At 38.0% G+C, this 24,179-nt stretch overlaps 1 long non-coding RNA gene across 1 annotated transcript; it reads right to left on the bottom strand.

Moving 5' to 3' along the window:
* Positions 1–341: 341 nt before the first annotated feature.
* On the bottom strand, positions 342–14,535 carry LOC117079490. The gene is made up of 3 exons (XR_004435474.1): positions 14,524–14,535; positions 7,849–7,854; positions 342–488 (listed from the first exon to the last, which is right to left on the bottom strand). It is a non-coding gene; the product is annotated as an uncharacterized LOC117079490 (long non-coding RNA).
* Between the last annotated feature and the right edge of the window lie 9,644 nt (positions 14,536–24,179).

The raw sequence follows: 24,179 nt of genomic DNA, 5'->3' as shown, positions 1-24,179 counted from the left end.
ATAATTTGGAAGTAAAGCAGAACTTGAGGACATACAAAAAAGGCAATTTTAATCAAATAAAAAATAGTGATCCTTTGTACATTCTGATTACAGGATTAACTGTGACAAACTCAGTTTTGAAGTTAAAAAGCCCAAATAAATATTTCATCAATAACATTTGTAGCTAACTCAAATCTATAAATCTTAGTTCTGAAGAAGGCAGTATAATTTTATCCTCCTAACCAAGAGTGATTACTTCTAGAATAATCTTTTTCCTGATTTTTTTTAAAATCAAAAATGACCATGCTGGTGTTCTCTCAAGATACTGAAGTTCGGTGTGACTATGCTATCTTTCGCTTTTTATATATTTTATTTTATTTTATGTTCCAGGATACATGTGTAGAATGTGCAGGTTTGTAAACGTGTGCCATGGTGGTTTGCTGCACCTACCAACCCATCACCTAGGTATTAAGGCCCTCAGGCATTAGCTATTTATCGTGATGCTCTCCCTGACAGGCCCCAGTGTGTGTTGTTCCCCTCTCTGTGTCCATGGGTTCTCAATGTTCACCTCCCACTTACAAGTGGAAACATACTGTATTTGGTTTTCTGTTCCTGGGTTAGTTTGCTGAGGATAATGGCTTCCAGCTTCATCCATGTTCCTGCAAAGGACATGATCTCATTCCTTTTACAGCTGCACAGTATTCCATGGTGTATATGTACCATGTTTTCTTTATCTAGTCTATCCTTGATGGGCATTTGTGTTGATTCCATGTCTTTGCTATTGTGAATAGTGCTGCAGTAAACATATTTGTGCATGTATCTTTATAATGGAATGTTTTATATTCTCTTGGGTATATACCCAGTAATGGGATTGCCGGGTCAAATGGTATTTTTGGTTCCAGATCCTTGATGAATCACCACACTGTCTTCCACAATGGTTGAACTAATTTACATTCCCACCAACAGTGTAAAAGTGTTCTTATTTCTCCATAACCTCACCAGCTTCTGTGGCTTCTTGACTTTTTAATAATCGCCATTCTGACTGGCGTGAGATAGTATCTCATTGTGGTTTTGATTTACATTTATTTCTCTAAGGATCAGTGATGTTGAGCTTTTCTCGTATGTTTGTTGGTTGCATGAACATCTTCTTTTGAGAAGTGTCTGTTTATATCTTTTGCCTGTTTATATAACTTTTTGATAGGGTTGTTTTTTCCTGTAAATTTGTTTAAATTCCTTGTAGATTCTGGATATTAGACCTTTGTCAGGTGGATAGATTGCAAAAATTTTCTCCCACTCCATAGGTTGCCTGTTCATTCTGATGATAGTTTCTTTTGCTGTGCAGAAGTTCTTTAGTTTAATTATATCCCATTTGTCAATTTTTGCTTTTCTTGCAATTGCTTTTGATGTTTTTGTTAAGAAATCTTTTCCCATGCTTGTGTCCTGAATGGTATTGGCTAGATTTTTTTCTAGGGTTTTTCATGCTTTTGGGTTTTACATTTAAGTCTTTAATCCATCTCAAGTTAATTTTTGCATAAGGTGTAAGGAAGAGGTCCAGTTTCAATTTTCTGCATATGGCTAGCCAGTTTTTTCAGCACCATTCATTAAATAGGCAATCCTTTTCCCATTGCTTGTTTGCATCAGGTTTGTGGAAGATCAGATGATTGTAGATGTGTGGTCTTATTTCTGAGATCTCTATTCTGTTCCATTTGTCTATGTGTCTGTTTTTGTACCAGCACCATGCTGTTTTGGTTACTGTAGCCTTGTAGTACAGTTTGAAGTGGGGTAGCATGCCTCCAGTTTTGTTCTTTTTGCTTGGGATTTTCTTGGCTATACAGGCTCTTTTTGTTTCCATATGAATTTTAAAGTAGTTTTTTCTAATTCTGTGAAGCATGTCAATGGTAGTTTTATGTTAATAGCATTGAATGTATAAATTACTTTAGGCAATATGGCATTTTTATGATATTGATTCTTCCTATCTGCAAGCATGGAATGTTTTTCCATTTGTCTGTGTTCTCTCTTATTTCCTTGAGCAGTGGTTTGTAGTTCCATTTGCAGAGGTCCTTCATGTCCCCCTTGTTAGCTGTATTCTTAGGCATTTTATTCTCTTTGTAGCAATTCTGAATGGGAGTTCATTCATGATTTGGCTCTCCGCTTGTCTGTTGTTGGTGTATAGGAATGCTTATGATTTTTGTACATTGATTTTGTGTCCTGAGACTTTGCTGAAGTTGCTTATCAGTTTAAGGAGCTTTTGGGCTGAGATGACGGGGTTTTCTAGATATAAAATCATGTTGTCAGCAAACAGAGACAACTTGAATTCCTCTCCTCCTATTTGAATACCGTTTATTTCTTTCTGTTGTCTGATTTCCCTGTTGTCTGATTTCCCTATATACTATGTTGTATAGTATTGTGCTGGTTTTCAGAGGGAATGCTTCCTGCTTGACTATCTTATTTTTCTTTTGTGCACTTTACGTGTGCATGAAGAGCTGAAGAGTACTTCAAAGAATGATCAATGTCTATAGTAAGAAGCATGCATGCAAAAAAAAAAAAAAAAAAATTCTTCTATGTGCAGCTGACCCCACTGTTAACAGGAAAAGTAGATGCTATCTTGGAAAATCCTGAGCTGAGGAAAGAGGACACATGTTCAAACCCCATCTCTCACATTGACTAACTTGCTGCAGGGCCTTTGATGAGTCACTCCCTCTGAGATTTGATTTCCTCCTCTTAAATAAACCCAGTCTCAGGTGGTGGTGGATTTAAAAATCAAATCATATATAGTGAATGTCTAAGAGTATATCTTGCGTACAAACTTTTCTCCTTTAGCTCGGTTCTTTAAACTTTACTCAAAATGAAAATTTTGCTCCTAAGGGTTGCATATCAAATCAGTCAGTCTGGTGATTCCAACTTCTATAGCCACCAATCAACTAATGCTGAGAATGCTGTGGCCATTTCAGATTAAATGTAGTTTATCAGCAAAAAGCACAGATCTTCTTTGAGAATCACAGCCTGAGATCACTTTGAAGATTACCTTTTTTTCTGAAGCTGTCTCACTGGCCCTGGCCACATGACTGTAGTGGGCAGAATTCCAAGATGTGTGACTGTCTTGCACATGCACTGAGAATCCCCTTGCCTTGAGTGTAGAATGGACCATAATGGAGTATCAGTATCACGATTTAACCAGTAATCAATTAGCTTTGAGGTCCTCAAAAGCAGTGTAATCCTGGATACACTGGCATAATGAAAGGACCCTTTGAGAGAAGATGAAGCAGACAAGACACACTCTCTTGGGGGCCTCAGGGAAAAAAGCAAACAGCTATGGTGTGAACCACCTATGGAGAGGGGCTTTGTCTAGGCTGAAAGCCACAATTATGTCACCACAAGGAACTTAAGTCCACCAACATGAAAATGAGCTTGGACCACACTCAAGGCAAGAAGGACAGAGCAGCTGACACCTTCATTGCAGCTTTGGGAGACCCTGAGCAGATGACCCAATCAAGTCAGGCCCATTCCTGACCCATGGAAACAGGTAATTAAATGAATGTTTTTTTTAAGCACTAAATCTATGACAATTAGTTATTCACAATAGAAAACCACTATAGTGCCCTACCCGTGGGATCCACATGCTGCCTTCAGTGGTAACAAAGGCTCATAACACCTGCACTGTGTTGGTTTCTAACATCTGCATGAAAGTTGCAGATACCAGGATGGAATCCCTTTCATCACATCCAGAAAATATAGGTCTGGGAAGACCCAAAAGAGGGAAGACTCATGCTTATGTGTCTGAAATGAGAACCAAGGACTTTCTAAAAACTCTTTCATGTCTTTCATGCATATTTTGCTTGGACAATCTTTATCACTAGACATTAGAACTGCAGTATTCAGATAAGATGTTCTCAGAACACTTTCCCAGTAAGGGCATCTCCGCCAATGAACAGACAACCGGTCTGGCTTTGAACCGCTGGGTTTGAACCTCTGGCTTTGAACCAATGAACTCTGATTCTAAGCAGCTTAGTAAATCTCATTTTTAGCTGGTGAAAGCTCCCCATACACCCCCCTCACTGAATGGACTGGTGGTTTGCATTTCAGATTATAATCTTTATTTTCACTTCTGAGTAAACGCAACATAGTTAGAGATATTTGTCCCTAGTGTAATTTTTAGGTTGTCATTTGTTTATATGGGAGCACAGCAGAACCACTGAGCTGCCCAGGAAGAAGAGCCCTATAGTCCCTTTCAACTCCACAATGTCAAAAAAAATTAAGTTGCGCCAAGTGTTGATTTGGTGCTGTAGTTAAATATGCATACATAGTCTTATATAGAAAAAGGAAAGTAATATTTACGGAACAGATCCAATGAGTCCTTTATTTCACATATGCTAACTGTTTGTAATCCTCACAAAACTCTCTAAGACAACTTTTACTTTCCCCGTGGTTCAAATGAGGTCATTAAACCTCAGAAAGTTTAAATAACTTACCCCATCATATAACTAGTAGGTAATCGAGCCAGTATTCAAATACTGAGATCTCCTGGACAGAATGTACTACATTTTTTGGTCTATTTTATCAATAGTATGCTACAGGAATGTAGCTACCAAATAAAAGTCCTTAGAACACTTTTGGTCTGAGTTTAAAGATGGTCTCAAAATTCAAGCAGTTAAAACTGCTGCGTAACCAGTTAAAAGTGCGTTCAAGCTCACCTGCCTTCCTTGAATGCTTTCTCATTAATGCCAGGAGTACGTTACATTAGGGCATGACAAGATGTGTTAGCTTAGTGGATATTTCCTGTTAACATATTCATTACAATTAATTACAACATCTTTATTTCTTGGCAGATTTTCTGGAAACCAAAACAGATGGGTTGTTTTTTAAAAGAATATGAAAAGTAGGTCATGACAATGATTCCTGTGGTGCATTTTTTTCTCTTTTTAATTTTCCTAAACATAAAATCAAAATATGGATTTCACAGAGGAACACTTTCAGTGCAATATAACTTCCTTTGAACTTTGCATTATAGCATTACACTTATTATCACCTAACCAGCTGTCTTTGACCTTATGCAATAGGCAGTGTCCATAAGAGTACACTAAGCTCATCAATCAAGAAACAAGAAAGAAAATTATACTCTGAGATATGAATTAAAGCACAATGATGCTGACATTCTTGCTACCTCTTTGTCATTTAGAGTTGACCTTGCACACTTGTAGGGAGCACAGCGCATGTCCCATTTTTACCTTTAGAGTTTCAAGAAGTACTGTATCATTAAAATTATTTAAATGATGAGCCAAGAGATCAGTGAAAGAACTGTACTGTACATTTTTAAATGGTAGTATTATTATTGTAATTGTGAAATTTATTCATAATTATTTTCTTTAAAAATTATTTTTAAAATGTTTTGTGGGTACATAGTAGATGTATATATTTATGGGGTGCATAATATATACAGATGTTCTGACACAGGGATATAATGTGAAGAATGGAGTATTCATTTCCTCAAGCATTTATCCTTTGAGTCACAAACAATCAAGTTACCTTCTCTAAATTATTTAAAAATATACAATTTATTGTTGACTATAGCCACTGTATTGTGCTATCAAATAGTAAGTCTTACTCATACTTTCTATTTTTTTTTGTATCCGTTAATCATCCCCACCTCTCCCTCAGTCCTCTACTACCCTTCCCATCCTCTCCTAATTTCTTTCTACTCTCTATGTCCATGAGTTCAGTTGATTTGATTAGATACCACAAATAAGTGAGATCATGCAATGTTTGTCTTCCTGTGCCTGGCTAATTTCACTTAACATAATGATGATCTCCAGTTCCATCCATGTTGTTACAAATGACTGGATCTCATTTTTTTATTGAGACGAAGTCTTGCTGTGTCGCAAAGCTGGAGTGCAGTGGTGTAATCTCGGCTCACTGCAACCTCCACCTCCCGAGTTCAAGCCATTCTCCTGCCTCAGCCTCCTGAGTAGCTGGGACTACAAGGTGTGCCACCACGCCCAGCTTTTTCTATATTTTTAGTAGAGACGAGGTTTCACCATGTTGGCCAGGATGGTCTTGATCTCTTGACCTCGTGATCCACCTGCGTTGGCCTCCCAAAGTGCTGGGATTACAGGCGTGAGGCACCATGCCAGCCTGGATGTCATTCTTTTTTATGGCTGAATAGTACTCCATTGTGTGTAAGTACCACATTTTCTTTATCCATTCATCAGTTGATGGGCACTTAGGTGTCTTCCAAATCTTAGCTATTGCAAACAACTCTGCAACAAACATAGGAGTGCACATATTTCTTAAATATAGTTATTCCCTTTCTTTTGGGGATATACACAGCAGTGGGATCACTGGATCATATGGTAGCTCTATTTTTAGTTTTTTTTAGGAACCTCCAAACTGTTCTCCATAGTGGTTGTGCTCATTTCTATTCCCACCAACAGCGTATGGGGGTTCCCTTTTCTCCACATCCTTGCCAGCATTTGTTATTGACTGTCTTTTGGATATAAACCATTTTAACTGGAGTGAAATGATACTTCATTGTAGTTTTAATTTGCATTTCTCTGATGATCAATGACATTCAGCACCTTTTCATCTGCCTCTTTGCCATTTGTATGTCTTCCTTTGAGAAATGTTTCTTCAAATATTTTGCACATTTTTTGTTTGGTTTATTGAGTTTTCTTCTATAGAGTTGTTTGAGCTTCTTATATATTCTGGTTATTAATCCCTTGTCAACAGGGTAGTTTGCAAACATTTTCTCCCATTTTGTGGGTTGTCTCTTCCTTTTGTTGATTTTATCCTTCACTGTGCAGATGCTTTTTAACTTGATGTGATCCCATTTGTCCATGTTTACTTTGGTTGGCTGTGCTCGTGGTGTATTGATCAGCAAATCTTTGTCCAGATCAATGTCCTTGGGATTTTCCCTAATATTACCTTGTAGTAGTTTCATAGTTTGAGGCCTTAGATTTAAGTTTTTAATCTGTTTTGATTTGATTTTTGTATATGGCGAGAGATGGGGGTCTAGTTTCATTCTTCTGTATATGGATATCCAATTTTCCCAGCACCATTTATTGAAGAGGCTGTTTTTTCTCCATTGTATGTTCTTGGCACCTTTTTAAAAAATGAGTTCACTGTAGCTGTGTGGATTTGCTTCCGGGTTCTCTATTCTGTAACATTGGCCTATGTGTCTGTTTTTATGGCAGCACAATGCTGTTTTGGTTACTATTGCTGCATAGAATAATTTGAAATCAGGTGGTGTGATTCTTCCAGTTTCATTCTTTTTGCTTCAGACAGCTTTGGCTATTCTGGGTCCTTTGTGGTTACATTTAAATTTTAGGATTTAAAAAATTCCTGTGAAGAATTTCATTGGCATTTTGATAGGGATGGCATTTAATCTGTAGATTGTTTTGGGTACTATGGACATTTTAACAATATTGATTCTTCCAGTCCATTAATTTTTCCATTTTTTGGTGTCCTCTTCAATTTCCTTCATCAGTTATTATAGTTTTCATTATACAGATCTTTCATTTCTTTGATTGAATTAATTCCCAGGTATTTAATTTTACATGTGGCTATTGTAAATAGGATTACTTTTAAATTTCTTTTTCACATTATTCACTCTTGTCATATAAAAGTGCTATTGATTTTTGTATGTTGGTTTTGTATCCTGCAACTTTACTGAATTTGCTTATCAGTTCTAATTTCTTGTGTAGTCTGCTTTTTTTTTTCACATAAAAGATCATATCATCAGCAAACAAGGATCGTTTGACTTCTTCCTTTTCTATTTGGATGCCCTTTATATCTTTCTTATTTATTTATTTGAGATGGAGTCTTGCTCTGTCACCCAGGCTGGAGTGCAATGATGAGATTTCGGCTCACTGCAACCTCCACCTCCTGGGCTCAAGCAATTCTCCTGCTTCAGCCTCACAAGCAGCTGGGATTACAGGCGCCCACCACCATGCCTGGCTAATTTTTTTGTATTTTTAGTGGAGATGGGGTTTCACTATGTTGGCCAGGCTGGTCTTGAACTCCTGACCTCGTGATGCACCCACCTTGGCCTCCCAAAGTGCTGGGACTACAGGCGTGAGCCACCGTGGCCAGTCTATATCTTTCTTTTGTCTGATTGCTCTAGTTAGGACTTGCAATACTATGTTGAATAACAGTGGTGACAGTGGACATCTATGACATGTTCCACATCTCAAAGGAAAGGTGTTCAATTTTTCCCATTCATTATGTTATTAACTGTGGGTCTGTTGTATGTGACTTTTATTATGTTGAGGTATGTTCCTATTGTGCCCAGTTTTTTGAGGATTTTTATCATAAAGAGATGTTGAGTTTTATCAAATGCCTTTTCAGTGTCAATTGAAATGGTCATATGGCTTTTATCCTTCATTCTGTTGATTGCATTACATTGATTGATTTGCATAGGTTGGACCATCCTTGCATCCCAGGAATAAATCCCACTTGGTCATGATGAATGATCTTTTTAATGTATTGTTGAATTCAGTTTGCTGGTATTTAGTTGAGGATTTTTGCCTCAGCATTCATCGGAGATATTGGCCTGTAGTTTTTCTTGTTTTTGTTTTTGTTTTGATGTGTCTTTGTCTGGTTTTGGTATCAGGATAATACTGGCCTTGTAGAATAAGTTTGGAAGTGTTCTCTCCCCCCTGTTATTTGAAGTAGTTTAAGTAGGATTGGTATTCGTTCTTAAATGTTTGCTACAATTCAGCAGTGAAGGCATCAGGTCCTAGAATTTTCTTTACTGGAAGACTTTTTATTCTGGCTTCAATCTCATTACTTGTGATTGGTCTGTGTTGAGTTTTGATTTCTTCCTGGTTCAATCTTGGAAGGTTATATGTGTCTAGGAATTTGGCCATTTCTTCTAGATTTCCCAAGTTATTGGCATATAGTTTCTCATAGTGGCCACTAAAGATCCTTTAAATGTAGGCCGTATCAGTTGTAATGTCTCCTTTTTCATTTTTGATTTTATTTATTTGGATCTGCCCTCTCTTTTTTCTTAGTCTGACTAAACGTTTGTCAATTTTGTTTAACTTTTCAAAAAACCAATTTTTTGTTTAATTGATCTTTTGTATTGTTTCCTTCATTTTAATTTCATTTATTTCTACTCTGACCTTTATTATTTATTTTCTTCTCTCTAATTCTGGGTTTAGTTTGCTCTTACTTTTTTGGTTCCTTAAGACGTATTGTTAGAATCAGTGAGAAAACAAAGAATCCTACCAAAAAGTGGGCTAAGGACATAAATTCTCAAAAGAAAATATACAAGTGGCCAATAAACATTTGAAAAAAATGCTCAACATCACTAATGATCAGGGAAATGCCCGAAAACAAAACCACAATTTGATACCACCTTACTGCTGCAAGAATTACCACAATCAAAAAATCAAAACATAGTAGATATTGGCATGGATGTGGTGATAAGGGAAAACGTTTACACTGCTGGTGGGAATGTAAACTAGTACAGCCTCTATGGAAAACAGTTTGGAGATTCCTTAAAGAACTAAAAGTAGAACTACCATTTGATTCAGCAATCCCACTACTGGGTGAGGTAGAAAAAGTCATTATATGAAAAAGATACTTGTGCATGCATGTTTATAATAGCATAATTCACATATGGAAACAGCCAAAAGGCCCATCAATCAAAAAGTGGATAAAGAAATTGTGAGATATATATATATATATATAAAATGGACTACTACTCAGTCATTAAAATGAATGAAATAATGGCATTCACAGTGACCTGGATGGGACTGGAGACCATTATTCTAAGTGAAGTAACTCAGAAACAGAAAACCAAACATTGTATGTTCTCACTGATATGTTGGAGCTAAGCTATGAGGATGCAAAGGTATAAGAATGATACAATGAACTTTGGGGACCTGGGGGAAAGAGCGGGAAGGTGTGAGGGATAAAAGACTGCACACTGGGTACAGCGTATACTGTGGTGGGTGATGGGTGCACCAAAATCTCAGAAATCACCACTGAAGAACTCATTAGTGTAACCAAGCACCACCTGCTCCCCCAAAACCTATTGAAATTTTTTTAAAAGATGTGTTGTTAGATTATTTAATTGAAGTTTTTCCACTTTTGTGATGTTGGCACTTATAGCTATAAACTTTCTACTTAGTACTGCTTTTGCTGTATCCCATAAGTTTTGGTCTATTGTGTTTCCATTATCATTTGTTTCAATAAATGTTTCAGTTTCCTTCTTAATTTTTTCACTGATCCACTGGTCATTCAAGAGCATATTGTTCAATTTCCATGTATGCGTATAAGTTCCAAAATTCCTCTTATTGTTAATTTCATGCAAATGGCATCCAAAAGAGAGCTGGGTGGCTAAATTACTATTATACAAAATAGAATTCAAATCAAAAAGTTTACAAGAGTCAAATAAAGACATTATATATTGATAAAAGGTGCCCGACATCAAGAAAATGTAACAATTATATATGCATCTAATGACAACACCCCCTAAACATATGAAATGAAAATTGACAAAATTGAAGGGATAGTTTTACAGTAATATCTGGAGACTTCATTACTCCATTTTCAATAGTGAATAGAATAAGCAGACAGAAGATTAATAAGGGTACAGGACTTAAATAACACAATAGACCAATTGTATCTAAAACTCGGGAGAGCACTTCACTAAACAGTAGCAGATTATACGTTTTTCTCAAATGCACATGGAACATTCTTTAAGATAAATCGTATGTTAGTTCATAAAACAACTAAATAAATTTAAAAAGATTGAAATCATACAAAGTTTTTTTCTGACTACTGTGTGATGAAACTACCATTAATAACAGAAAGAAAACTTTTGAAAAACTTACAAATATGTGGAAATTCAAAAACACATTCTTAAACAACATTAGATCAGAGAAGAAATCACAATGGAAATGAGAAATAAGTTAAGGTAAAAACAAACCATAAACCACCAAAACCTACTCAAGAAGAAACAGGGAATATGAATAGACCTAAAATAAATAAAGAGATTTAATCAGTGACCCAAAACCTCCTAACAAAGAAAAACCCAAGACCAGAAGGTTTTATTGGTGAATTGTGCCAAACAATTAAAGAAGAGTTAACACCAATCCTCAAACATTTTTGAAAATAGAAGAAAAGGAAACACATCCTAACTCCTTCTATGAAAATAGCACTATTCTAATACAGACAAAGCCTCAACAAGAAAAGAAAACTACAGACCATTATTCTTCTGAATATAGATGCAAAAGTCCTCAAAATAATAAACTGAATTCACAGAATATTGAAAGAATTATACACTATGACCAATTAGGATTTTTCCCAATAATAAAAGAAAGGTTCAACACATGAAATCAATCAATTTAATATATCACATTTATAGAATAGAGGAAAAACTCACATGACCATCTCAACTGATACAGAAAAAGCACTTAACAAACTCTAACATTCCTTCACCATAAAAATAATCAATATACTGGGAATATAAGGGAACTTTCTCAACATGATATGGCCATATGAAAAACTCACAACTTTCATACTCAGTGGTGAAAGACTGAAAACTTTTCACCTAAGATCAAGAACAAGACAAGGATGCCCACTTTCACCATTCTATTTAACATAATACTCGAAGTTGCAGTGAGAGCAAATATGCAGGAAAGAGAAGTAAAAATATCCAAATTGGAAGTCAATCTTATATGTAAAAAACTGTAAAGAATACACACATATACACATACATACACACAAAGCTGTCAAAACCAATAAACGAACTCATAAAATTTCAAGATATTAAATCATTACACAACTAATTCAGTTGGATTCCTATATACAATAAATTGAAAGAAGATAAAAAATGATTGCATTCACAATAACCTAATAAAAATAAAATACTTAGGAATACATTTAACAAAGGAGGCATAAGACTTGTATACTGAAAACTATAAACCATTGTTGAAAGATAGTAAAGAAGGTCTAAATAACTAGAAGACTGAAACCTGATTCATTAATCAGAATCATATATCATGATTTTGTTCATATATCTGAAAAGGGGTTAATATCCAGAATATATATAAACTCCTACAGCTTAATTATGTGAAGATGACAATGTTACTCAAATAACTGATAGATTTAATGCAATCCCTATCTAAATTCCAACAGCAATTTTTACAGAAATAAAGAAACCCGTTCTAAAATTTATATAGAATTTCAAGGGACCCTGAACAGCTAAAACAATTTTGTAATAGAACAAAATTGGAGGTCTCAAATTTTCTGATTTCAAAACTTAATATAAAGCTATAACTTAAAAACGCAATGTGGTACTGGCATAGGGATAGACCCATAAACCAATGGAATAGAATTGAAGGCCCAAAGATAAACCCTCAAATCCATGGCCAATTGATTTGTGAAAATGATGCCAAGATCCTACAGAATAGTCTTTTCAATAAATGGTGCTGAGACAAATGGATCTTTACATGCAAGAAAATAAAGTAGGACTCTTACCTTATACCACACACAGATACTAATTCAATGTGGATCAGAGACCTATATTTGAGAGCACAAATTATAAACTCAGAAGAAAACTGGGGCAAATCTTCATGACCATGGATTTAGCAATGTTTTTAAAATATGATATTAAAAACACAGGCAACAACAACAAAAAAGATACATTGAATTTCATCAAAATTAAAAATTTTTGTCTATGGAAGGACATTTTAAAGATAGTGAAGTACAATCCACACAACATGAGAAAATAATTGCATGTCACATATCTGATAAGAGGTTAATATCCAAAATACATATGAACTCCTGTAAGTCAACCACAAAAATACATAAAAAGTAAAAAAGGGCAAATAACTTGGTACAAATGGCTAGTGAGCACATTGAAGGATGCTCAAAATCATTAGTGATTAGGGAAATGAAAATCAAAACCACAATAAGGTATCACTTCATACCAACTAGTGTGATTATAATAAAAACCATAGAAAGAACTACTGTTGGTGAGGATGTGGAGAACTTGGAATCTTTGTATACTGCTGGTAGGAAATCAAAATGGTGTGGCCACTGTGGAAGACAATTTGCTGGTTTCTAAAACTGTTAAATATAGATTTACTATATAAGCCAATAATCCACTCCTTGATACATACTCAACAAAATTGTAAACAAGGAATCAAGCAGTTACTTGTATGCCAGTGTTCCTAATGGGATTATTCACAATAGCCAAAAGGTAGAAATATCACATGTCCATCAACAGATGAATAACCAAAGTGCACTCTATATGGAGTATTCGGCAATAAAAATAATGAAGTTCTGACATATGCAAAAATATGGATTAACTCTGAAAAATTGTGCTAAATGAAATAAACCAGATGCAAAATGACAAATATTATATGACTCCATTTATATTAAATACCTAGAATAGGCAAATTCATGAGAAAGAAATTAGATCAGAAGTTGCCAGGGGCTGAAGATAAGGGAAAATGGGGAGTCGGTGGGTGGAGAATTTTTGTTTCAGACAATGAAAATATTCTGTAAATAGAAGGTGGTAATAGTTGTATAACATTGTAAGCGTTCTTAATGTCACTGAATTGTACTCTAAAAAATTGTTAAAATGATAAATTTTATATATATTTTGCCACAAATTTTTAAAAAAAGAAACACAAAATGCAAACTTACATTTTTTTATTATTCAATTCAACAATCACAAATGTTTCCAACACTAACTCATTATGGATCAGTGACCATTATGGATTAGTTAGTGACAGTTCACTAACCAGCATCATTTTGGGGACCACTTTGAGTAGCACTGATCTGGAACAAGATATTTCACTTCAATAAGCCTCAGTTTCCTCGCATATAAATAAGAAATATACTGTTTACCTCCTCTGGTTTTTATGGAATTAGATAATGCATGGAAATGACTCAGTCCTGTGCCTGGTACAATGATCATTAGCTCTTATTTGATGATGTTTGTGCCTACTTGTATGTTGCATTCTAAGTTTTAGGGGACTGATATATATTTTTGCTGACTTTTAAGATTTGTAGGCTCAAAAACTTCTTCAGCCATTCTTTTTAATATCTGCACTGTACCCTGCATTTTATAGTACATACTATACTGCATGGCATTTATTTTATATACATATATGTGTGTGTGTGTATATATATGTATGTATATATATACACACAGATTACACATTTATTGAAAGCAAGGATTGTGCTTCCCCATGGGTAATTACCAATGCTCAGCAAAGTTTCTTTGCTGAGCCATGGAATAGCTCTCAATGAATGCTTACTAGACACAGTTCATGAGCCCCCACCTCCTCATCTGCACTCAACAGTATTGAAAACAATCTTCTACTCTAAAGAGGCCCCCAAATACATGTGGATAATCTAACCGCAACCTCTATTTAGGATGGTTGTCGTGTTTCTACAACTGTTTGGTAGCTAAAGTGTGGCATTAAAGATCAGTCATATAGAATTTGAGTCATCCAGTAAAAAATGCCTGGTAGCATATTACATTGAAGCTCCTTTCATTCCCATTACCAAATAGCCGAGAACATTAACCACCTATGCTTGACTTCCCACCACAGTAAGCATGGCACAGCCTTCTACATGTCTCCTGAAGATTACTACAGGCAATAGCAAAGTCAAACCAAGCAATATCACTACCTGGTTTGGAAGTTGCTTATTCATGGAGCCTGAAGACTAAGACTGGATTCTGCCAAAAAAAAGATTTTGTCTGCCCCCACTCACATTCCAACCTTGTGCCTCACAGAAATATAAAATAAATGCAGCAATAATAATAAATCATAAACAGAGCCTAGAAAAAATTTGTTTCAGGGAATATAGATAATGCAGGTGGGATTAAATTCAACAAAGTTAATTTGCATATATAGAATATTGACAGAAGTGAATGATTCATGAAATCAAATATGGCAAATTATTAATACTTAATGAAAAACTAAACTAGATGTCCTTGAAACAAATCAATAAAACTCTTCTTTTAATCCTCCAGTGGAAGATAGATAAGGCTAGTTGTCACCTTTTAAAACTTTAAACACTTGGAAATCAGAAAGAAAAAACCAGATTTCCTCTTTGTTTATTTGTTTGTTTGTTTGTTTTTTGAGATGGAGTCTTGCTCTGTCACCCAAGCTGGAGTGCAGTGGTGCAATCTCGGCTCACTGCAACTTCCGCCTCCTGAATAGCGGGATTACAGGCACATGCCATCAGGCCTGGCTAATTTTTGCATTTTTAATGAGACGGGTTGGTCAGGCTGGTCTCAACTCCTGACCTCGTGATCCAACCGCCTCAGCCTCCCAAAGTGCTGGGATTACAGGCATGAGCCACTGCGATTTTTTTACCAACAAGTATTATTTAAATATAAAGAAGAAAATTATTTAGCGGGTTTCCAATAGTATCTTCATCAAAGTGAGGCTATAGAAAATTTTAGCTGGATGTAATAATTTTCAAAAACTGAGAATAGAAGTCTTTAAGCCTTCTGCATACAAGTGCCATGCAAACATCCCACCCAATAGCTAGTGGGGGAAAGGAATTAATTGACTCTGCCTTAACTGTTAACAGTTCTTATTTACCCTTCTCCTACCAGCAGACTTTTCGGCCATTCCCAAGTAATCTCTTTCGGGCTGAGTATACCAGTGGCTAAAGAGAAAGCTTTGAGTCACATAAATGAAACAACATGAGGGATATGCATTACTCCACTTACTCTTTAACTCATATTAAACATTGGACTTTTACGGGGTATGAGTCTCCTTTGCAAAGAAGTCTTTATTTTGTGTCAACATATATTTTAACTCAAAGAAATGTTATAGTTCCTTCATTCTGATGATTCCTAAGACACACACGCACACACACACACACACAAAGAAAACTGACACCATTTTCTTTCCTCACCTTTCTTTACTGGTTCCTCCAAATATTTAATATTTAGTCATAACTTACTTTCCCTATAACATGATTCATTTTTCTAGATGCTGTGCCCAGAGGCAATTAAATATAAAACAATAATACACTGTAAAATATCTAATAAAAATATTGCCTCAGAATTCTGAGTCTACAAATATTCTGTGCATAGCTGGACAAAGAATCTGAAAAAGAACTTATTTTTAATGTAAAAGATCAAATAGTTCAACCAAACATATTAAAGCTACAAATAGTGTATACAACCTTAAAGATTTCAGCTGTGTCTGGCATTCTTTTTCTGCCATAGGAAAAGAAAAAGAAAAATATGTTTTCTTAGTCTTTGCTAAAGTTATTAATTTCACATCAGTGTATCAATGAAGTTTTAAGAATGTATAGGAGAAACCTCATAAATAGGACCAGAGAATAAAGAATGCTCTCCTGTTTTTCTTTGTTTGTTTGTTTGTTTGTTTGTTTGTTGGAGACAGGGTCTCACTCTATTGTCCAGGCTGGAGCACAGTAGCATGATCTCAGTTCACTGCAACCTCCACCTCCCGGGTTCAAGTGATTCTCCTGCCTCAGCCTCCCTAGTAGCTAGGATTACAGGTGCTCGCCAGCACTTCTGGCTAATTTTTGTGTTTTTAGTAGAGACAGGGTTTCATCATGTTGGCCGGGCTAGTCTTGAACTCCTGACCTCAGGTGATCTGCCTGCCTCAGCTTCCCAAAGTGCTGAGATTACAGGTGTGACCCACCACACCTGGCCCGTTTTTCAAACCATAACAATCAGACTTTGAGACTTTATCATCACTTCATCTGCTCACTCACCTGGAGATTGAAAGAGAACTGTCCCTGCCATGTCCTTGGTCACCAGTGGCCACCTGCTGACCCTGGTCACTGACAAGCAGCACTGGGAGGCTGATGGAAACTTTACCCCCAACATGACCGTCTGATACCCCAGCACCCTCCAACTCACACAACTTATTTGTCCAGATGGAAGCATTTTATTAATTGTCTCTTATTTTCTGTACTTTGTGATGTTTTGACATCTTAAAAGTTTTGTTGGCTGCAGAGAGACTGCCCCTCTCAGGGCTTCTGATTCTGACAGAATGTAAAGGGCTTGGCCTGGAGCACATCGGTTTTATGTGCAAACCACCCAATGTGGGGTCCATATCCCCAACCACCTCCTTATCTAACTCTCATACACCAAACCTGCCCCGAGTCCTCCCAGGGCCAGCTGTCAGGCAATTACAGACCACCCCTATAGCCCAGAGCCCGCTGGAACTATCCACACTAGCCAGCCCTGAGCTGGGTACACCGCCACCCTGCCTTGCCTAAACTGCAGGAACCCAAAAAAGGTTCTAGCTAGACTTCACCATCATTCCTGCTTCTGCATCTAAACAAAAACAAACACAAATCTGGCTTTTATTTTTATTTTTATTTCTATTTCTATTTTGAGAAGGAGTCTCACTCTGTCGCCCAGACTGGAGTGCAGTGGCAGGATCTCGGCTCACTGCAGGCTCCGCCTCCCAGGTTCACGCCATTCTCCTGCCTCAGCCTCCCGACTAGCTGGGACTACAGGCGACCGCCACCGCGCCCGGCTCATTTTTTGTATTTTTAGTAGAGACGGGGTTTCGCTATATTAGCCAGGATGGTCTCTCAATCTCCAGACCTCGTGATCCGCCTGCCTGGGCCTCCCAAAGTGCTGGGATTACAGGCATGAGCCACCACGCCCCGCCCACCTCTGGCATTTTTATCCATGACACTGCATGGTGTGGCATGTCCCTTTCTCTTGGGAACTGTAAGTGATACATTCTTCTTTCAATGCCGTTGACCTTCCCATGTGTCATCAGTCAGTCACCTCCATAAATTAGAATCCTGTGGGTACACATGAGACAAGTATCAGAAGGAATTTATATGGAAACATATTATTCGAGACTCTTCAACTTTAGCATTTTGTTGGGAGATGAGCTACACATGAAAATTAATTATAAAAGGACAAATACATCTATAGATTTGTTCAGACAAAAAAATTAGAGCCTGTTAGCTTTGCTTTGCTTTTGACCTTGAGAAAGCACTTCATTAGCCATCAATGTTATTTCAAGGGGCTTTCTCTAAAACTTGTCTGAGTTGCCAGATCAAATGGCTTTCAAAATGAAGATCTACAGCTTCTCAGTGAAATTACTGTATTAGTCAGCTGTTTAGGATTAGGGTCCATCCAGTGGCTCCTGCACCCTTCCTGATTGGAATGCAACACAGGCCTGGCAGCCCTCCTCTAACCCATCTCAGTAGGAGGCTTTTAAATCTTTTAGGCCTCTTTAGGCTTTTTTGTAGGACATAGCAGGCCCTCTGCTAGTAGCAATCGTTGGTCGTATTGTAGTACAGGATAGATCCTTTACCAAACAGAGATACTGCCTATCGCAGTGGTTCTTAACCTTTACTGTGCAACAGAATCTTCTAGGAAGCTTTCTGGAAATACTAATGTCTATGTTCCACTGCAAAAGTTCAAACACCGAAACTTTAAAAGTTCCTTTGAATTTATTCTGAAAATTCTAAAGTTCAACTGCAATTGAGAACAATTATGTGTATATTATCATTCTCTAGTCCCGAGACCCTGCATGGGCATTACAGAATCTGGAATCCTATCCCATTTAGCTAGATGGATTTCACAAAAGCATGTACATCTATTAGTAGAATATTTTCTGAGAGAAAAAAATATACTCCAAGAACATATATCCCAAGTTGCTTTGTTCTGCTGATTTGTGAGACACACATACCAACACATATAAAGAAAACTGATACCATTTTCTTTTCTCACCTTTCTTTACGAGTTCCTGCAAATATATAGTATTTGCTCTTACACTACTTTCCCTAAAACATGCTTCATTTTTCTATGTATCATGCCCAGAGGCAGTTAAATATAACATGATAATACACTGTAAAATATTTTATAAAATATTGGCTCAAAATTCTGAGTCTACAAATATTCTGGGCATAGCTGGACACAGAATCTGAAAAAGAGCATATTTTTAATATCAAGGATCAAGTAGTTCAAATATGTTAAAACTACAAATAGTGTAGCTATGTACAGTGTGGTTTAGTGAACAGAGCACTGGAGTAGCATTAGGAATATTGACTGACAGCTATCATCTACCTGCTAAGACACCTTGGATAAGTCACTGCATTCATCCATCTGCATGAGGCTCACTTCTTTAGGTTCATTTTGTGGAACTACCAAATGATCAGGCTTCAAAATAAATGAGATTGGGAATAAAAAAGAAAAGTATAGATGGGGCGGTATTAATTAAGGGAGAGTAAGTCATTGTTACTAGCCAAATAAAGTTTAGTGCTCTGTTAAAATATTTTGTTTAGAATTAGAGAAAACAAGGACAAATCCACTCTTGTTTATGAACAAAAGAAACAGAATCACGATGCATAACTGCATCTTCATTTGCTCACAATTCATTGAAACTTTGTATTGGCTTTTTGACCACATATGTTGCAACTAAAGGAACTATTTTGAGAGAACTATGGCATTATAATCACAAATAAAAATGTTCTTATCATTCCATCTTGTGTTTCATTTTATGTATGTATTTATTTTTACATAAAGCATTTGTATTTCAGATCATTTTCTTAAGACATATTTCTATGCAAATCAAAACCACAATGAGATACCATATCATGCAAGAATGGCAGATATTAAAGAGTCAAAAAACAACAGATGTTGGCAAGGCTGTGGAGAAATAGGAATGCTTTTACACTGTTGATGGGAATGTTAATTAGTTCAATCATTGTAGAAGACAATGTGGCAATTCCTCAAAGATCTAGAACTAGAAATACCATTTGACCCAGCAATCCCATTACTGGGTATATGCCCAAAGGAATATAAATCATTTTATTATAAAGATACATGCACACGTACATTCATTGCAGCAATAGCAAAGACATGGAATCAACCCAAATGCCTATCACTATTGCTTCACAATAGCAAAGACATGGAATCAACCCAAATGCCCATCAATGATAGACTGGATAAAGAAAATGTGGTACATATACACTGTGGAATACAATGTAGCCACAAAAGGAACAAGATCATGTTCTTTGCGGGGCCGTGGATGGAGCTGGAAGCCATAATCCTCAGTAAACTAACACAGGAACAGACGAGCAAACACAGCATGTTCTCACTTATAAGTGAGAACTGAACAACGAGAACACATGGACACGGGGTCAGTGTGGGGAAACAACATACCCTGCGGCCTGTTGGAGGGGTGGAGGTAGGGAGAGCATCTGGAAAAATAGCTAATGCATGCATGCTGGGTTTAAGCCCCAGGTGACATGTTGATCTGTGCAGCAAACCACCATGGCACATGTTTACCTATGTAATGAACCTGCACACCCTGCACATGTACCCTGGAACTTAAAAGTTGAAGGAAAAAAAAAGAGATATTTCTAGACATTTAATGATCTGGTCAAGGGTGTGAGCATGTTAATATTTGATATATTTTGCTATTTACTATAAAATTGCTTTTAGTAATATCCAGCTCCAATAGACAACATTGAATAGACAAAATGACATCTGATTTATTTTTAAAAATTTCAATGTTTTATTTTGCTTGAACACTTTTCAAATGAACATTGTCAAATAAATACATTGAACATTTTTGTCAGGCCTCTGAGCCCAAGTTAAACTGTCATATCCCCTGTGACATATACATCCAGATGGCCTAAAGTAACTGAAGAATCACAAAAGAAGTGAAAATGGCCTGTTCCTGCTTTAACTGATGACATTACCTTGTGAAATTCCTTTCTCTGGCTCATCCTGGCTCAAAAGCTCCCCACTGAGCACCTTGTGACCCCCCCACCCCTGCCACCAGAGAACAACCCCCCTTTGACCGTAATTTTCCTTTAGCTATCTAAATCTTATAAAATGGCCCCACCTCTATCTCCCTTCCCTGACTCTATTTTCGAACTCAGCCCTCCTGTACCCAGGTGATTAAAAAGCTTTATTGCTCACACAAAGCCTGTTTGGTTGTCTCTTCACATGGACACGAGTGAAATTTTGGTGCCGTGACTCAGATCGGGGGACCTCCCTTAGGAGATCAATCCCCTGTCCTCCTGCTCTTTGCTCCATGAGATAGATCCACCAACGACCTCTGGCCCTCAGACTAACCAGCCCAAAGAACATCTCACCAATTTTAAATCTGGTAAGCAGCCTTTTTCTACTCTCTTCTCCAACTTGTCTCACTATCCCTCAACCTCTTTCTCCTTTCAATCCTGGCACCACGTTTCAATCTTTCCCTTCTCTTAATTTCAGTTCCTTCCTTTTCTGGTAGATAGAAAGGAGATGCCTTTTATCTGTGAACCCAAAACTCCAGTGTCAGTCACAGACTTGAGAAGACTGTCTTCCCTTGGTGTTTAATCATGTGGGGACACCTGCCTAATTATTCACCCACGTTTCAGATGTGTCTGACTATGCAGGGACGCCTATACCCTTAGTGGTCCTTCACCCTTAGTGGCAAGTACCGCTTTTCTGGGGGGCAAGAACCCCCGACCCCTTATGTCCATGTCTCTACCTTCTCCACTTTCCTGGGGGGCAAGCACTCCTCACCCCTTCTCTCCATGTCTCTACTCTCTCTTTTCTCTGGGCTTGCCTCCTTCGCTATGGGTAAACTTCCACCCTCCATTCCTCCTTCTTCTCCCTTAGCCTGTGTTCTCAAGAACTTAAAACCTCTTCAACTCACACCTGACCTAAAACCTAAACAACTTATTTTCTTCTACAATGCTGCTTGTATGCGGCACTTTTGATTTTTCCATCCTACAAGATCTAAGCAATTCTTGTCATAAAATAGGCAGTGGGAGGTGCCTGACGTCCAGGCATTCTTTTACACATTGGTCCCTCCCTAGTCTCTGTTCCCAATGTGACTCATCCCAAGTCCTCCTTCTTTCCCTCCAGCCTGTCCTCTCAGTCTCAACCCGAAGCATCACTGAGTCTTTCTAATCCTCCTTTTGTACAGACCCATCTGACCTCTCCCTTCCTCCCCAGGCTGCTCCTTGCTAGGCCGAGCTAGGTTCCAATTCTTCCTCAGCCTCTGCTCCCTCACCCTATAATCCTTTTATCACCTCCCCTCCTCACACCCTGTCCAGCTTATGGTTTCATTCCACAACTAGCCCTCCCCCACCTGCCCAGCAATTTCCTCTTAAAAAGATGACTGGAGCTAAAGGCATAGTCAAGGTTAAAGCTCCTTTTTCTTTATCTGACCTCTTCCAAATCAGTTCGCATTTAGGCTCTTTTTCATCAAATATGAAAAACCCAGCCCAGTTCATGGCACGTTTAGCAGCAACCCCGAGACGCTTTACAGCCCTAGACCCTGAAAGGTCAGAAGGCCATCTTATTCTCAATGTGCATTTTATTTTATTACCCAATCTGCTCCCGACATTAAATAAGCTCCAAAAATTAAATTCCAGCCCTCAAACCCCACAACAGGACTTAATTAACCTTGCCTTCAAGGTGTAGAATAAATAGAGGAGAGGCAGCCAAGTGTCTTAATTTAATTTAATTTAGGAGAGCTAAATAATTAAACATGAGGCCAAAGTACATAAGAAAGCGGCAGCCTTTTATTGCAAATATGCACACACTCTCGGGCGAGGTTCTCCGGTCCTCAGATATGGGGCCAGGGAAGTCGCACCGGCACTGTTGGGTGAGGTTCTCCAGTCCACAAGTAAGAGGGGCTGAAGAAGTCACACAGGCTCCTGCCGGCAGCGGACTTTTACCTATTGGTACTGGAAGGGGGAGGGCAGTGGGTGGGATAAGGGCATGATAGGGGCGTCTCTATAGGCATGGCTGGGTAAGTTTTGATCTCTTCAGATTGACCTCACCTGGCGCATGCTCAGTTGATCTGTATTTTCCCAGGCACAGGAAAGTTGGTGATGAAGAACCCGGAAGCAATTGGGACTGTGCCATCTTGTTCACCTTCCTCCATTTTGTCCCTTCTCCCTCACCCAAACAGTCCAACCTCTTATTGATTATAAGAATTTGGGGCGCCATTGTCTGTCTGGCTGCTTCCTGCTGTTAAGGTTGGCAGTTGGACGTAGGAATGCAAGAGCATTTGGTTGAACGTGACTCGGGTGATTTCTTGGACCCTGGCTTGGAGAAATTTTATTAGAATGGGAGCAAGACATAACATAAGACAGAGGATTAGTATGGGAATTAGGAATGGAAGCATTTGCTATACTACAGGCAGCAGCCATACCGGTGGTCCGAGGGTTAAGGGGGCGTTAAACTGTTGAAGCTCCTTTTTGATTTTGTTTAATGTTTGGACGTTGGTGTCAACCAGGCCTGATTCATTTATTTAGGAACAACACTCCTCTCCTAGGAAGAGGCATGTCGCTCCTTTTTCAGCTGTAAGAAGATCTAATGCCCACCTATTTTGTGCCGCTACCTGGGCTACTGAGGTGATTTGACGTTGTAAAGAGGCTAAGCTTTCAGCTGAAGCCTCTATGGCTGCTTGGACCTGAGTGGAGAGAGTCTGTGTGGATTGAATCGAGTGGGTGAGAGCCCCTGTTCCAAGTCCTGAGGCTACTAGGGATGATGCTAGGGAAACCCCGATAACTAAGGGAAGAAAAACGGCCCGTTTTTGGATTTTTATTGCTGGAAGTGGTAAGCTGTGAAGCTAGCTCGGACAATTCTGCTTTGCCATATAGGGTTAAACTAGGCACTAAAGACACCAGAATGCAAAGGGATTGGGTGATGGAGGTGGGGTTAAGAGTTTTAGATAAAGTTTGGTTACACCAGAAGTAGCTGCCAACAGGGACCATCTGGGTTCCCTTGGGAGTTTGGGTGTGATTACACCATGAAGAGTTGGAAGTAGAGTAGTAAAAAGGAAGGGTTTGACTCTGTGGATTATGGTATAATGGGACTTGAGGCAAGGGTGTTTCTTGAGAGGAGCTGGTAGAGTCAGTGGTGATATTGAAAGCGGCTGGTAGAGGGACTGCCACTAAGGGAGCTTTTCTGAGTGCAGCGCAAAGGAAGCAGTGGGAGAGGTTTTTTACTCCAGCAGCCTGGGTTAAGTTAAGTCTGTAGCGAATAAGTGTTAGCCATGAGAATGGGTCCTCATTGTTAGGGGGGCTTGGAGGGCTTAACAGCTTCTGTATTTTTTGTTCATGAGATTTTATGGCTGAGGTTAAATTTTGTAGGGTCTGTACACCCTTAGGGAGTTGTACTTGCTGAACATATATTCTCTTTACCTGGATGGTTGTGGTGGGACATGAGGAAGAAGATGATGCATATAGTCCACCTTTTACTC

The sequence above is a fragment of the Trachypithecus francoisi genome, unplaced genomic scaffold, assembly GCF_009764315.1.
Source record: "Trachypithecus francoisi isolate TF-2019V2 unplaced genomic scaffold, Tfra_2.0 Lachesis_group7, whole genome shotgun sequence".
Taxonomy (NCBI): domain Eukaryota; kingdom Metazoa; phylum Chordata; class Mammalia; order Primates; family Cercopithecidae; genus Trachypithecus; species Trachypithecus francoisi.
The sequence above is the reverse complement of the archived record's forward strand: the minus strand, read 5'-3'. Positions and strand labels throughout refer to the sequence as shown.